Source organism: Euphorbia lathyris, chromosome 7 (assembly GCF_963576675.1).
Source record: "Euphorbia lathyris chromosome 7, ddEupLath1.1, whole genome shotgun sequence".
Taxonomy (NCBI): Eukaryota; Viridiplantae; Streptophyta; class Magnoliopsida; order Malpighiales; family Euphorbiaceae; genus Euphorbia; species Euphorbia lathyris.
In genome coordinates, this window is record NC_088916.1 from 84,139,973 (window position 1) to 84,156,304 (window position 16,332).

Consider the following 16,332-nt stretch of genomic DNA (forward strand, 5'->3'; position numbering starts at 1 on the left):
AAAGGGCTCCGTTTGTTGTAGCGGAAAAATTCCTTGCATTCCTGACATCGGTTGGGATGTTTGCCAGGTCGGATGGACCGTCATATTAGGATCTTGGTGCGAGTAGTTGCTTGGATGGCTATGTGGTGTCATGCGACTACCCTGACCTACTCGATTCGTCTCTCGAGATGACTGCGGAAGCGTAGATACGGCAGGAATAGTCGATGGTTGTGTCGAAGTGACAACGGGTTCTTGTGGGGCAGCCGCTACAGCGGTATTGTGATCTGCGATTGCAGTTAATAAACTAATCATTCGATCTCCAGCCGCTTGGCTCATATTCGTAGCCAAGACCTGTCCTGCCATTTGCACAAACTCACTATTCGACATCTCCATCTCAGTTTGCACTTGGACCTCCAATAATGGACTCAACTGTCCTGAAGGATTCGTCGAGCTGGGTATCACAGGCTGTGTACTCGCAGGCAGCGAACTCACACTCCGTGGACCTCTTGAGTTCATACTAGTTGATCTGGTTGTAACTCCGGTTGTTCGTGATGGCTCTGACATGTTCTTGGTGTACCTTTAACCAGATGTTGGTAAAAAAGGTCCACCTTCACCGCACCAATGATAACTTGCCGGATTTGATTTGATGATCCTCGTCGTAGTTACCTGCAAAACAAAACCGGAGACAGGATCTCCGGGAAAACTCTCCGACGATCAAGTCAGTTTTATGTGGAATTCTAGTAGATTGATAATCGTATTGAGGAAAAATGTGAACCTACCCCTCCCTTGGCTTTCTTATTTCTTTTATAAGCCTTTCTAGGTAACCGCCGAGGGCGGTTACTCTTTCTGTGCCACGTTCTCCACGTAGTCACAAACGTGGTCCCGTTTCTCTGAGTGGGTGGTTTAGTGCCTTGTTGGGATTTCGGGACGGTTAGCCCTTTCCCTTATTAGGAGCCCATTTAACCTTGAACCGTGGGCTTAAGTTTGGGATGAGCCCGTGCTTGTGATTCAGCTCAGTTGGTTTCACGAATCATCAATAACTTCCCATATGTGCTTAGAATGACCTACTAACCTTTTAAGATTTCTTCAATTGTAAATACTATCTAGTTCTTCAATTGGAGAGACCTAAATCAAGTTCTTCAATTGTACATTACATTATCTAGTAAAAAAATGTATCGCATTTAACCATTAATGACATACTATGCTGACAATAGCGGCAATGATCTTTAGATCAACCACTGGCCTTAAAGATCAGTTTAGCAATATTGTAAATCGATCTTACATGTAGCAAATTTTGATCATTAAATATTTAGCAAATGTATCTCTTATGTGATACATACGACATTCCAACTATATAAGGGTAGCAATTTATATAAATCACAAAAAAAAATGCACTAAAGATAACCAATCTTCAAACTATCACATATTAATATAAAAGATGTTGTTTGGCAGTAATTAGCTATCAGCTTAATGTTTTTGTTCAATTAATCTCATAATGGATCAGAGCCTCTTAGATTAACACTACAAGAAAAACAATAGATAATGATTAATTTTATTGACTGAAATAAGATCGGTCATTAATTAAAGACTAAAGTTAGTCCTTAACAAGATTATTGGTTGGTAATCCTATGGAAACATGGGGCCCACTTTAAAGGCACATTTTAGCCACTACACATGATTCTTAAAGACCACAGTTTAAGTCATTAAATTAATTCAATTAAACTAAAGTAAAAAACAAATTATTTATTAATATTAAAAACAATTAAAGACATTAATGCCCACAGATTGTAAAAGAAAAAGACACTAATGCCCAAGGGATCCCCTCTTCTAATCTACTCATTCGACTCTTCCTCTCTCCAACCCTAAAAATTCTCGATCCCCTCTTTCAATCTCTCTCACTCGCTTGTTGCTGGCTAGATTCTTCCACTCGATCTCTTCTTCTAATCTCCCTCACTCGCTTGTTGACGGCTTGTGTAGATTACAGCTGCTGGAGAGTGTGGCTGCTGACACTAGAGGAGGACGAGAGATTTATTAGGGTTTCAGACTGCGCAATCAAGATTAGAGACCCGATGAGGCTTCAAGGGGACAGTGGCCAACAAGATGAGTTTTGAGGCAACAAAATACGAGCAAGATGAGATGAGTTCTTGATATTCATATGTTTCTTTCTCTCCTCTTTCAATTTCTGGTCTTTGAGTCATTTGCTTTTTCTTACATATCTCAAAATGAATTCAAGTGGCCAGGAAGAAGATTAGAGAGTATGATTCCAAATGACTTCTCAAGCAACACTTGAAGCATCTTTAGAGAATCAATCTCAAGATTTGCTCTGCTCAAGTACATTTTTTATCTGTGAAAATCCTATATATATTCTTTATTTGTAGCTCAGGGTATTTATAAGTGTCTTTCCTGGTCGCTTTCGATTTATTGTTGTTATATTGTTTGACTTAATCTTTAAATTAAGTTGGAAAGCATGATCCATAGTTTCACGTGGTGGTATTTTGTATATCTAAGATTTAGAGTTTTGGTTAAAATTTGGAGTTATATGTAAGAAAGTGTCTTGCCTTGTGGAGGTAGCTAGTATTGGGACCTTAATTGCAAATATAATTGACTGAGAAGTAGTGCTCATATGATGAAATTGCAGTATAGTTTTTATGGAACAGAGTTGCAAATATAGTTTCTGTGCAACATAATTGAAAATATTTCATGTATGATTTTCATTTTTATTTAGCTATTAATATTCCCTTCATTTGTTTTCTTTCTTCTACAATTGATAAATTTGTTGGCTACACTCTGTTTTGTCTGAGTAAGCAATTCATTGATCTTTCTCATATTGTTGTTTGACTTTTCTGTTATAACAACGAGCAAACCATACTAACCAGAGACATTGCTCTACTTATTTAGAGATTGCAAAGCCGCACATTTGTATTGGAAAGGGGCTGAGCTTCCACTAAAAGTCTACAAAATACAGGGCCACTCAATGATTGAATGGGCCTCTCAAGTGCTAGCTCAAATGTCCAGAAAAGAAATTGGAATGTATGTAGGGGTAATATGGGCCCTATGGACTGAAAGAAACTGCAAAGCCCATGGTAAACAAACTCTAGACGTGCCAAAAGCAATCGAGACAATGATCAAACTCATTCAAAAGGCAGCAGTCGAAAGAAGACTTACAGGCGAAAGGGAGTATAAGAGTTCCAAGGAGGCATCGTCCAACACCAACCGGAGTCAGCAAAATCAATTGCGATGCTTCATTTAGGCCGACTAACAATAACAGCTCTTTTGGCGTTGTGCTTCACGATCATAAGGGGAGGATTCAGTTTGGTGGTAGCAGTCCGATAGGTCTCTCCTACACTCCGCTGGAGGAAGAACTACAAGCAATCCTACAAAGTCTCAGGCTGGCTCGAGCAGAAGGATACCTAGCAATTCAGGTTGCATCGGATTCCCTTGAAGCTATAAACCTAATTAATAGTTGCTCCAGCCATCTTAACTGGGTCGGTCTTCTTGTGCACGACACCCTTCTGGAAGCAAGGTGGTTTAATAGCCTGACTTTTACTCATGAATGGAGCTATATTGCTTTCAGGAAATGCAGGTTAGTTTTCTCAAATCTATGTTTAATCCTAATCTGGGAAGTAGTATTAGTTGACACGTCCTTTTGAATCTTGCAGAACTTCACCAGTAAATTCTTGCCAAGGCCTTGGCTCATTACTTCGGAAAGAAATTGGTGTTGGTAGATGTTGATTTCTCTCTTAACACGAGCTCTTCCTTGAAGTTGCAAAGTCCTCAAATTCTCATTTTCGTGCACTAATCTGAAATTGTTTATTTGTTGTAGATTCAAAATAAATGTGGAACTGTGATGAAAGAAGCTGCAAGTCTTTTTGGTGACCACGTTCTTGTTTGGTGCATTAATTGTTTCTTTGTTCATGTTTTATAACAAAATGTGTTTTTGTGTTTCGTCTTTCAAGAGGTGTGATCCAGAGATGGCATTGGAGCGAATTTCTGGCTTTTTGGGATCATGCGAGTCATCCTCAGAAAGGAGCGAGCTGGGAAAGATGCTTCAGAGTCATGATGGTGATGTCAGAAATGAGCTGGGAGAAAAGGTTTGAGGACAAGCGTCCTGCCTTTAGAGGTTCTTCCCCTATTAATCTTTTAGATCATCTGAATCAAATGCTTTCATGGTTTTTAGATTCAGTGGAGATTTTGCTAAGTCGGCATTGTCCAATTTGGTATGGTTATAGTGGTATATTGAAATGGTTTGAGAGGTTTGCATAAGTGAATACTGTCATTTATCCAATCACATCCATTCCTTTTCTCATGCACTAACATAATCGATCCTAGAAGGCCCTAAGTTTATATATTGGCCAGTTTCAATTGGTTATTTCTATTCTAATGAGTATACAAGTGCATTAAACTTTTGTTTTCCTTTTATTAGATTACTTGTTGAAATTGGTAGATGATAAATGCAGAAATATTTATGGAAAGGTAAGAGTGATATATACATAGGCTAGAGATGCTTAGAATGATATTTGTTCTAAGAATAAGTAAGAGACATTAATTGGGGGGATCTTAAAATCTAAAATCATATTGCTATTGATAAACAAATCTGGGACATTATTGCACGATAGATTTCACTTTGGGCTATTTGGTTACAACTAATTAATTGAAAAAGCTTAGGTTTTGGGTATTATCGGACCTTTTGAGGTTTACGTACTAGATCCGTTTGACAATTAGAATGAGTTAGAGTTACTTTGACCAGTTCGGGCTTGTATAAATTGGGGTTCAATAATTGATATAGATTTTCTACTGTGTTTGTCATAATGTGAAGACCATTATAACAATGTACTCTTGATTATGGAGATTATAGTCCTTGTTGTATAAGTTCTTGTGCATCTTATATTTAGGTCCCATTATCTCCTGGAATTTACTGTGTTTCTTTATGAAGTGAAATCTAGTTTGTGAGATTGATTTTCTTCAAGAGCTTCCATATTGTGTTAAATTTATTTGTTTTCTCAGCGAATAATGGTGCTACGATCTTGGAGCAGATGGATGTCGACAATCAGATTGCCAAGTTGATGGTTGAGCTTTCTCGGAGTCAGGATAATAAATTTCTGGATGGTACAACTGGTGTGCTTTTTGTGTTTTTTTTCTGGTTCAGTTTTAGTTTCTGGGTTTTGTGTTCTTTCAGTATGATGAATAAACTCTTTATGTAATTGAGACTAGAAACTAAGTCATATCTGTTCAAGTTGGTGGCTCATTAATTCCTTTGTTTTCCATTAGGGAATTTTTCCTAACATGATTTGTGAATATTATAGTTTCCTCTCTGGTGCTTTGCTGTGAAGTTAAGTTTGGAGGACAATTTGTTACACGATTTTGGACTGGTATTGGACTGGTTATTGGACTAGTTGTGTGTGATGTCCTAGATGTGGCAGGTTATTGTTGAGGAAAGTTTTTGATTGTTACAGGTCTTTTTCTTTGCCGTGTATCAACTAAGTTGCTTATCAATGCTGCTTGTGTGTATTACTAAGGTTGTATTAATGTTGATTTAGTTATTAATATTATGCATCTATGTTTTAGTTATGTTGTTTACAATGAACTCTCTTCAATCCAAATTTAACTTTATATTTTTGTGAAAATTAATTATATTAATTAGAAAAATTGATAATTTTACTGACGGTATGTTAAAATACTTCAATTCCGTCAGTAAGGAAAGATTTAGACATATCACTGAAGCAGAATTGCCGACTGTATTTTATAGTTTCACGACTCAATATTTGGTCGGTAAGTTACAGACGTTTTTTGCGACTAGTATTGTTAGTCGCAAACGTTGCGACTAAATTAGGAAAATCGTCGTTAATCTCTTACCGACCAGCTAGTTACTGACCGATTGTAATCCGTTGGTAACTGATGAAAGTCGGTCACTAAACGCATTTAGGGACTGATTTGCGACCGAATTTTCAGTCCCTAACTGATGATTTTCTTGTAGTGATTCTTATTACAGATCTTGATGAATGAGAAGAAAAAATAATCTCCATCCATAGCTACTCTGGCTAGTATTGCACATGTGGCCGGCAATGACTAAACATGAGGAGGAGGGGTTTCCTCCCCTAGTTATGGTTGATCGCCGGCGATGTTGTGCAATATTAGCCATCAGAGTAGCCTTTCTTTGGCCACAGAGTGTTAGGAAACACCATTTCAACATGATGTACTCAATTATGGAGCCAATACCAACATTTTATTTTCAATTAATTTGTAAGTTGTGGTTTGTTTGAGTGCAGTCTGATATACATAAATAAGTTTGATTTAGAGAAAGCTTTTGGTAAGGAATCAAGTATTTGTGAAAAATCTGCTTTAAAATTAATGCAAACAAATCAACCGTGATCAATGTTTTTTTCTTCTTGCAGTCCAGAGAAAACTTTTGTGAAGGAAAAAACTACAGAATAAATTAGGATTGGACTTCTTCTTTTTTGGTTTCTGATTCACACATGATGTTGAATACTTTTTTTTTGTGTTTTTTTTTTTTGTGGAAACAAACAAACAGTTTGTTTGAATGCTTTAAATTTATAGATCTGTTTTTAATTTGCATATTCAGAGAAAGATTTTGGGAAGGAAAAATTAGTGAATACATTAGGATTGGAATTCTTCTTTTTTTCTGTTTCTGATTTTCATACATTTTTACGACCCGATTCCATCTTGTACGTTATGTTTGTTATTCAATACAATGGATTTTGAATTTCAGATGATTATGGTGGATTCGGTAGAGTTAACGGGTGCAATTTGAGATTTTTATCTTACTCTGATAAATTGATGAGTGAATGCATGTAATGATTTTAAATCCAATTGGATTTCTTCTTCTTCCTTTTTTTTCTTTCAAATTTCTGGTTTGTTTTTGAGCTATCCAACCTCTTAATTCAAACTGTTATTCTTGACGATTCAGTCATGTTAGTCTTAATTTAACTTTTTTTAAATAATGAGTTAAATAAGAAATGTAAATCCTAATGTATTATTAAAATGTAATTTAAAAATATATTTTTTTTGGAGCCATAATTCCACTGTTTTCTTATAAAATCTTTAAGAAAAATTGAATAAGATATCTAATCAAATGGAAGATTTTACAATGTAAGACAAACATTTTTTTGTGTTTTAGTTTTTTCTATTTTTTCCTTTTAACATTCTTCTTTTATTAATTTTTTTTTATTAGGTCCAATAGATCAATTTGATTGTCAAACATACACTATTTATTTAGGTGATTTATCTCTTATTCAAAATATATTTTATAAATTGGAACTCGAATTCGACACTCTAATTTAAGGGATTTGCCACCCTTACCACTAAAATATGAATTTTATTTTCTAATAGTATAATTTAGTAATAATTATATGTTTTTAAATATACAAGTTTATATTTTAATCTAAAAATTAAGACAACAATAGTAAATAAATAAATAAAAGAACAATATGATAATTGCGACACAAAAATCAATAAGACATGAACAAAATCCAAAGGCCTTTTTTTGTTAAGTAGTTTTGTCCCATTGACTCTCATCTCATTAATTATATAAAAAAGTGAAATTTGTATAAAAAGATATTGAATAAACCTCCCACTTTTAGTATATAATCTTCACTAATTTGTACATAAAACCAATTAAAAATTAGCGTAACAATCAGTAAAACAAATAATAATACTTTGTTATTACAAAAAAAATATATATATAATACTTTGCATCCAATGAATTCAATTTTGGTTAATGCATATTTTCATAGATTGAGGGATTTAAATTCAAAGAATTCAATTTTATGTTTGTAATAAATTTGATAAACGGATATTTCCTCGATAAAACACACATTATGCACTTTAATTTAATGATAAAAAGCACCTTAATAATTGGTATAAATTATTATTTGGTTTCTGATTTAATTAAAATTTTGTCATTTGATACTTGATTTATTATTTTGTCACATTTGACTCTTGATCTATTTCAATTTTGGGTATTCAGAACAGTATTAAGGGCATCTCAAACTTCAATCAACTTGTAACTACATGTCACTTAATAATGAAGAAAAGACCAGTGAGGTCTACACATCTCTATAGTGAAAATATCATTACAAGTTGTTTGTAAATTTGTATCGTCTCTTTATTGCCTTTAATAACTGGATGTAGCAAGTGCAAAAGCATCAAGAGCTGGTTCAAGTGATGAAGATGGCCTTCCACCACAAAAGGAAACCCTTATTTTTTATTGGATTTTTTTTATTAATTAGTAATTGATTTAAAACATGTCTATATAATTTTACATACTAACAGCAATAGTTAGTAAACAACAACACCAAACAGAAGATCTAAACAGCTGAACCAAAAGGACACTAAACCTTTGATCATTTATTTTTTTTAACATATAACTTACTCGTAGTAGATGTCTATTAAAAGCTAGAGTCGTGGTAGTCTGGGTATGAGAATTATGATTAAATCACGTTCCAGAGGCTGATTTATCCCTTTAAGCAAGTTTACTGGTTCAGTATATTAATGCTCCCCTAGACTTAATCGCCTAGTATATACATTCACAGCTAAAAAAGAAATTACACTGATAAAAATAAAAAACTTAATAGAACATGTGGGCAGTAACAGCAATTTGTTAAGAAGCCATGATTAAAAAAACATTGAATAAGCCAGATAGATGTAACTCTTGGATCCAAATAGATGATAAATTTTGAAATTGGAAATGACAACATACATAAATCAAATCATTGGTAAATCTAAAATATAACCCCATAAATGTGATTGTGAACACAATGTCGTGAGCTCATCGAGATGCATAGAATATAGGCAGAAGCTGAAAGTAAGCAAGTACAACCTTTAAAAAGGAAACTATAAAAGTAGGAGAGGGATAAAAGAGTACATGATAGGGATGAGCAAGATAAAGTCCAATTCAAAAACCTTATTTGGATGTTTCAAGCTTACTTACTGCCATCAACTTAAGAAATAATAAACTAATTATGAATGAACATAAGTATGAAAACGAACTCCAATTTTAATTACCTTTTTTAAATGCTACAGGCTCAACAAACTTTGCAAGATAAAGTCCAATTCAAAAACCTTATAGCTAAATTGATACCTGGTAAAGACAGGAGCCATGCTCGAAGGGTACTTGGAGTATCAATTGGCAAGATAGCGTCCAATTCAAAAACCCTATAACTAAAGTGATGGCTCAAGGTATGAAGCGGGACTATTTCAACGGCCCTCGACTAGGTCTCGGCGAGACCTATATAGGTCTCGGCGAGACCTCCCTAGGTCAGAGACCTGAGAATTTCAGCAAGTTGCAATTGGTGGCTCCTCCTTTCTATGCAAGCCCATACTCTTCATCAATTTGACTTCTCAAGGACATTTAATGCACCAATTCAGTACTTTGGAGGCTACCAATCATCAAATTCAGATTATCATCTTGAATTGAGCAAAGATTAGCCTATAAATAGACATGAGATGTATGAAGAAATCGACACACTTTTAATATTTATTGTAGCCAAGCTTTGGGCAATTGTCTTTCCTTTGTTTGAGTTTATTTTAAGTAGTTTCTAAGTTCAAATTCATGTTTCTAAGTTATTTCCATTCAAGTTTGTAAGTTGATTTTGAGTTTTGAGTAAGAATTTCTTCATCTTTTGTGTTCCATCACTTACTTTCACTAAGTTTCACTTTGTTTCACTTTGTTTCAATTCAAGTATTACTTCCCCAATGACCAAGCACTAATTCTTCCTAACTAGTGATGAGGGGAATCTTGCTAATGTTTTGTGCAAAGTTAGAAGTCTATTTAGTTAAAATACCCGAAAAGAAGTTGTGTTTAAGAACTAGGAACGTAAACTTAACTCATATTTCGGTCAATCGCTTTTTACTCACCATAGTATCAAGAGATTGGTGGAAAACTACATTTTTAGACTCGATAGCAAGTCGATGTGGTTTCCAACACTTTAATGTTAGAATTTCTCATTTACTTAAGGCTTTCTTGTCGTATTTAAGTAACCATTGGCCCGGTTAGGTAAATAGGAGTGAAGGAATAGAACGAGGTGATCTAAGGTCTTAGCACCAAGTTTCTTTTAGAAATCACCATCTTAAAATCACGAATTTCTCTTCGGTGTTTTATTTCAATAGCTTTGATTTGACTCAAACTTAGAAAGTGAACCCGACTCTCTATTGTTGTACAACATGGTTTTGAATTAACCTTTTCAAATTAATCGTTTAGACTTCAAGAACCCGTAGATAGCTAATGCTTGTCTAGAATCTGTGGGATCGATCTTTATACGTAAGTATACTGTATTATTTGGAGGGGTAAAAGAGAGGGAATGGAGACGTGTAATTGTTTCTAGTTTTTTTTCAATATTTTGGCAACACAACTTGTGAGGGTCACTTGGTGGCCTTTACAGCCGGTCCCAAGCCCGAACAAAGGAGGAGGGTTGCGGTAGGTTTGTGGCGGCCAGCGTAAAACTTAGCCACATCTTATGACATGAACCATAATATAAATACCGTTGGGGCGTTCCCTACTCAGCGACGCGCTGCACTTCCTAGACCCGGGTGTAGTGATAAATGTGCAAGGGTTGCTAGGTCGTCGCCCCGAAGCTGCGCGCCACCCCAGGACCCGGGGGTGGTATCAAATATGCAAGGGTTACGGGTAAATAAGCTAGTCCACGGTAATGGTAGGGGTAGGGGTAAGGGTAGTAGGTTACGCTTTGGGACATGGAACATAGGTTCTTTGACAGGAAGATTAGCTGAAATTGTAGATGTTATGAAGAGGAGGAGAATAAATATATTATGCCTACAAGAAACCAAGTGGGTTGGAGCCAAGGCTAGAGAGATAGCTCCTTGGGGTTATAAGCTTTGGTACTCAGGAAAGGATAAGGGTAGAAATGAAGTAGGTATTCTTATTGATAGGGAGTATATTGATGAGGTAGTAGCGGTGTCTAGGAAGAGCGATAGAATTATGAGTGTTAAGCTAGTGATAGGGGATGAGGTTGTGAATGTCATTAGTGCATATGCGCCACAAATAGGATTAGATGTGTCTATAAGACAAGCTTTTTGGGATGACTTAGAGGAAGTGGTGCAACAGGTTCCTAGGGATGAAAAAATGGTACTAGGGGGTGATCTCAATGGACACGTGGGTTCTAGGCGAGATGGGTTTGAGAGTGTTCATGGAGGGCATGGTTTTGGAGATAAGAATGAAGCAGGAAATGATATTTTGGAATTCGCATCAGCCTATGACTTGAGTATCATGAACACATGGTTTATGAAGAGAACATCCCACTTAGTGACTTATCGGAGTGGCGGTAATGCGAGCCAAATTGACTTCTTCTTAGTAAGGAGTGCTTGGAGAAAGAGTTATATTGATTGTAAGGTGATCCCTGGTGAGAGTACGACAACCCAACATAGAGTAGTGGTGCTAGATTTTCGAAGTAGGAAATGTATAAGAAAACAAACACCTCAAGTAGAGACTAAGATTAAGTGGTGGAAATTGCAAGGGGAGAATCAACAAAAATTTGTGGATGAGATGACCAAAAAAGATATTTGGACTTGCAATATGGATTCAGATATAGATTCGATATGGAATAAGATGGAGCATAGTATAAGGGAAGTAGCGAAGGAAGTTCTAGGGGAATCTAAAGGTAGCATGCCACCGGGTAAGGACACATCTTGGTGGACAGAAGAAGTACGACAAGCAGTAAAGAGTAAGAGAGAATCCTATAAACTATTGGGGAAATGTAGGAGTGACGAGAACTACGAAAAATACAAAGAGGCTAAAAGGGAAGTAAAGAAGGTCATACGAGATGCTAGAGCAAAGGTGAATCGGGATTTGTATACAAGATTGGATACGAAAGAAGGGGAAAGAGACATATATAGAATTGCTCGGATGAGAGATAGGAAGACGCGAGATCTCGGAAAAGTTAAATGTGTGAAGGATGTGGACCAGAAAGTCCTAGTTGGAGATAAGGATATCAAGGAACGATGGAGGTCCTATTTTGATGACTTATTTAATGGAGATCGCCAACAAGATGTTGGAGATATAAGTATCCATCACGATATGATAAATCATGAATGCCTGCGGAGGATTCAAAAGGGTGAAGTCAAAATGGCATTAAGTAAGATGAAGTTGAAGAAAGCAGTAGGACCTGATGGCATCCCTATTGAGATTTGGAGATGTTTGGGAGAAAGAGGAATCGAATGGTTGACGACGTTCTTCAACAAAATTTGGAGAAACAATAAGATGCCATCAGAATGGAGGAAAAGTACCTTAATCCCTTTGTATAAGAACAAAGGCGATGTCCAAGATTGTGCCAACTATCGGGGAATCAAATTAATGAGTCACACTATGAAACTTTGGGAGCGAGTGATTGAACAAAGGCTAAGGAGGACGGTGAAGATCTCGGAAAACCAGTTTGGCTTTATGCCGGGAAGATCAACTATGGAAGCCATCCATCTAATGAGACAATTAATGGAGCACTATCGAAATAAGAAGAAAGACTTGCATATGGTTTTCATTGACTTGGAGAAAGCATATGATAAGGTACCAAGGGAAGTACTTTGGTGGGCCTTGATAAGGAAAGGCATTTCGCGGAAATATATTGACATCATAAAGGACATGTATGAGGGAGTATGCACGAGTGTACGTACTAGTGTTGGGAAGATTGAAGAGTTTCCTATTACGATTGGAGTGCATCAAGGTTCCGCACTAAGCTCATTTCTTTTTGCCATCGTTATGGATGAACTAACAAGTTCACTTCAAGATGGTATACCATGGTGCATGCTGTTTGCAGATGATATTGTGTTGGTTGATGAGACGAAAGAAGGAGTGGAGATGAAGTTGGAACTATGGAGGCAAACTCTAGAATCTAGAGGCTTTAAGTTGAGTCTAAGTAAGACAAAATATTTGGAGTGTAAGTTTAGCGGCCGTAGGAGTAGGGAGGCAGGGACAATCACCCTAGATGGGAGAGTTGTTCAGGCCTCGGATTGCTTCCGGTATTTAGGATATATTATCCAAACGGATGGAGAAGTAGATGGAGATGTTGCCCATAAGATTAAAGCTGGTTGGTCGAAGTGGAAGAGTGCTACGGGTTTCCTTTGTGATCCCGACATGCCTAATAGATTGAAGGGAAAATTCTACCGGACGGCAATTAGACCAGCATTGTTATATGGTACGGAGTGTTGGGCAGTGAAACACTGCCACATCCATAAGATGTCGGTGGCGGAGATGCGTATGTTGAGATGGATGTGTGGTCACACGAGAAAGGACCGGGTGCGTAATGAAATAATTAGGACAAAAGTAGGGGTCACATCTATTGAGAATAAAATGAGAGAAAACCGACTAAGGTGGTTTGGCCATGTGAGACGTAGAGCGCTTGATGCGCCGGTTAGGAGAACCGAAGAGTGGCAAAGGGATGTAGTGGTGAGGGGTAGGGGAAGACCTAAGCAAACTTGGAGGAGGGTGATCGAGAGTGATATGAGTTTATTGGGAATTGAGGAAAATATGGTAGTGGATAGGACGGAGTGGAGGGAGCGAATCTGTGTCGCTGACACGACTTGATTTTCACGGTTTTATATGATGGTTCATGTTAGCCGACCCGGAATCATTTCGGGACTAAGGCTTTGTTGTTGTTGTTGTTTGGCAACACAACCCCAACCCAAGTATTAATGTCCTAAATTATCAATTAGCTCCCGAAACAAACTTTAAACCAAGTCTTGAATAGCATTAACTTGTGATAGGATAAACCTTCATTTGACAATTCTAAAATTGAATCGTCGGGTCATGAATAAAAACTTGAATAACTCTTTTTGAATAAGTACTCATTTTTAGACATTTATCCATAGTTGAAACACTTGAACTTGTAGCACACAAACGCACCCATGGAGAGATACTTTGAGCCACGAGCACATTAAATAGCTCGATTTCTTTTCTTTGATGTGGGATCCACGCTTGTTTTTAACTATAGGGCTTGCATCAAATACTAACCGAAACCACACGCACCGAACTAGGAATTTGATATAATTAAGGCCTTCTTTCATTTCGCCACCATATAAACCAATAGCCTACCCGAAATCATTTTCCCTTGTTCCCCATTTTGAGCCTTGCCCTTCTTTTGCCACCATAATATAACCCTATTCCATCACTTTCTATCCAAAATTCTCGGAATCTATGAGTTTCTAATAGATAAATATGAGTCTAAAAAAGAGAGCATCAAAGCAAAAACATATACATTCTTTGGCTCACACACATTACCCCCCTAGGAATACAATTCTCACATTTCAAAAAAAAAGCTTATTCAAAATTTTTGAGAAAAAAGGGGAAGAAAAGAAAATAAATAAATAAATAAATGCTCTCAACTACCCAATAGTGACTTAACATTTTAGAAACTCAATAAGATTCTTAAGCCTCATTTCCATCATAATCACACCAAACCTTAACCCTTCATTACAACCCAATTAAGTCCTTTTGATCAAATCCTAGTAAGGAGGCATAGTGGTAGAGGTTGGATGACTGTACAAGCCACTATAGTTATCACTTATGTTGGAAAATTGAGAGAAAACACCTTACCCGGAACACTTGAGCGTAAAGAGTGAATCCTATGTGGGGTGTTTAACGAGTTCATTAAGTATCAACTGTTGAAACACCTTTCCACATGATTTTGATTTGACAAAATTATTTAAGTAATGATAAAAATATTCTAACACATTAAATTTAAATGCCTTGATTTATTACACTAATGTGTTTATTCAATGTTGAGTTTAATTGTTTACAAGACATTAAGATTAAAAAACCCAAAGGCCCTTAAAGTGGAAGTCAAGCCCAAGTCAACACATTAAGACCATTCGGCCCAAGAGTTCAAAACGAAGCCGTATCAAGCAAAATGACGACTCAGCAAAAGAAGGATCGAGAAGCCTTCGAGGCCAAAAGCTTCAAGTGGAAGCTGCTGAGTTGGACGACAATGCAGTCTGGACAGCGGCAGACAATGTTCAACTTCTAGACAAAGTATTTCTACTTTGGAAAAAGTTCAGAAGGCGCAGGAAGCTGTCTCGTGGACTTTTCCTTAAATGTCGAAACATTCTGCTGTGGACTGACGAAGACAGAAGATGCAAGAATCCTATTGGCCAACGATGCTGAGCACGCCCAGAGTGACAATGATAGGAAGCCGTTTCCCTCCAACGGTTATTTCGAAATTCGAAATGACCAGGTGCCTCAAGTGTCACTATATAAAGGCCATCCATTTGCTTCAATCGATGCAGATCTTCAATTAGTCGAAACGCCGACCAAATTCATACTTGAAGTTTCTGTGAGAAAAGCAAAGCAAATACCTTACACCAATTTCTACATTATTGTGTAAAAGTCTAGAGTGATTTTCAATCATCTAAAGTGTCTTAGCAATTTTTGTTTAGGGCAAACACTTTATCATTTCTAGAAAAATAGAAAGGAGAGGCTGAGTACTCGGTTATAGTACTCAGCAGTAGATATAGGAGTGAGTAGAGGTATAGAGGAAGGTACTCTTGTTATACTCAGCTTCTATTTGTAAAAGGTTTCGTGCTCTACCTTTAGAGAGCTCAGTAGAGAATTCAAAAAGCTCAGAGCGAGTTCCGGGGACTGGACGTAGGCAGAGAGGCCGAACCAGGATAAGTCTACTGAGTAATATCTTTCTAACCCTTAAACTCCTTTAATATATATTGCTTGCTATAAAACTGACTAAGTAAGGAACTCACGCTGAGTTAAGTCTACTAATAAGCTGAGTTCAGGAATAGACTCTAAGTGCTATTTCCTGACTCAAGTAAAGAAGCAGACTTAGTCACAAGTTGACTAAGCTTGTGTCTTGAATCTACTTAGTGACGTTGTGTAAACCTTTTCATAAGAAAAGAAGTCAGCCTTAACGGACAAAATTTAAAATAGTTCCTATCCCCCCCCCCCCTTAGAACTAACTTGTCACGTTATAAGGGACCAACAAGTGGTATCAGAGCCTGAAAGCTCATTGTGCAAGGTTTAACTACCTTGAGCTGATCCCCACTATGGCTGAGAACAGCACTCGGTTTCTCCCAGGAAATCTGACAACTCAGATTTTACCTGAGGGTCTGTCTATAACTCGGCCTCCTCTATTCTTTGGGTCTAACTATAGCTTTTGGAAGAATAGAATGAAGAATTTCATTCAGGCAACAAATATGAGTGCATGGCTATCTATAGTCCAAGGCCCATTTGTTCCTGTTGAAACTATTGATGGCCAAACGGTTGTCAAAGCTGAGACTAAATGGACAGAGGATGATCTCAAGAAGCTACAAAATCATGCTTCGGCTATAAATATGCTTCACTGTGCTTTAGATGCTGCAGAATACAATAAGATTTCAGGTTGTGAG

The 16,332-nt window shown here is 36.9% G+C and overlaps 1 long non-coding RNA gene across 3 annotated transcripts; it reads left to right on the plus strand.

The window, feature by feature from the left end:
* Positions 1-1,788: 1,788 nt before the first annotated feature.
* Positions 1,789-5,224, plus strand: LOC136234973 (uncharacterized). 3 transcript variants are annotated; one of them, XR_010691588.1, is made up of 6 exons: positions 1,789-2,310; positions 2,878-3,562; positions 3,639-3,700; positions 3,803-3,851; positions 3,936-4,099; positions 4,984-5,224. It is a non-coding gene; the product is annotated as an uncharacterized lncRNA (long non-coding RNA). The 3 variants fall into 3 exon arrangements; XR_010691587.1 differs by having other exon boundaries at positions 2,878-3,401; positions 3,503-3,562; positions 3,803-4,099; XR_010691586.1 differs by having other exon boundaries at positions 3,803-4,099.
* Positions 5,225-16,332: the final 11,108 nt, after the last annotated feature.